Source organism: Fulmarus glacialis, unplaced genomic scaffold (genome assembly GCF_000690835.1).
Source record: "Fulmarus glacialis isolate BGI_N327 unplaced genomic scaffold, ASM69083v1 scaffold24974, whole genome shotgun sequence".
Classification (NCBI taxonomy): Eukaryota; Metazoa; Chordata; class Aves; order Procellariiformes; family Procellariidae; genus Fulmarus; species Fulmarus glacialis.
The window spans coordinates 1-289 of record NW_009207750.1 but is presented as its reverse complement, the minus strand read 5'-3'; positions in this window follow the sequence as shown (position 1 = coordinate 289).

Here is a 289-nt window from a genome sequence, read left to right as displayed (position 1 = left end):
GTGCAGAGCTGGGGGCAGAGGGGACATGCCTGGAGGAAGTCCCTTGCCCCGTGGGACTGTCCCTCCTTGCCCTGGGATCAGTTGTTTCACTGCCCAAACCCCCTTCCTACGCCTCGCGTCGGGGCAGCGGGCTCCACTCTGACTTCTTGTCTGTACGCTTTAAGCCACCCACTATTTCATGCCCCCTCTCTCACCTCGAGCATCCATCAAGGGCCCCCGCGGCTCTCCCATCAGTGGTCGGGGTTCTCCCATGGGTCCCCCCCTCATCTCATGGGGGGGGCCACGGCTG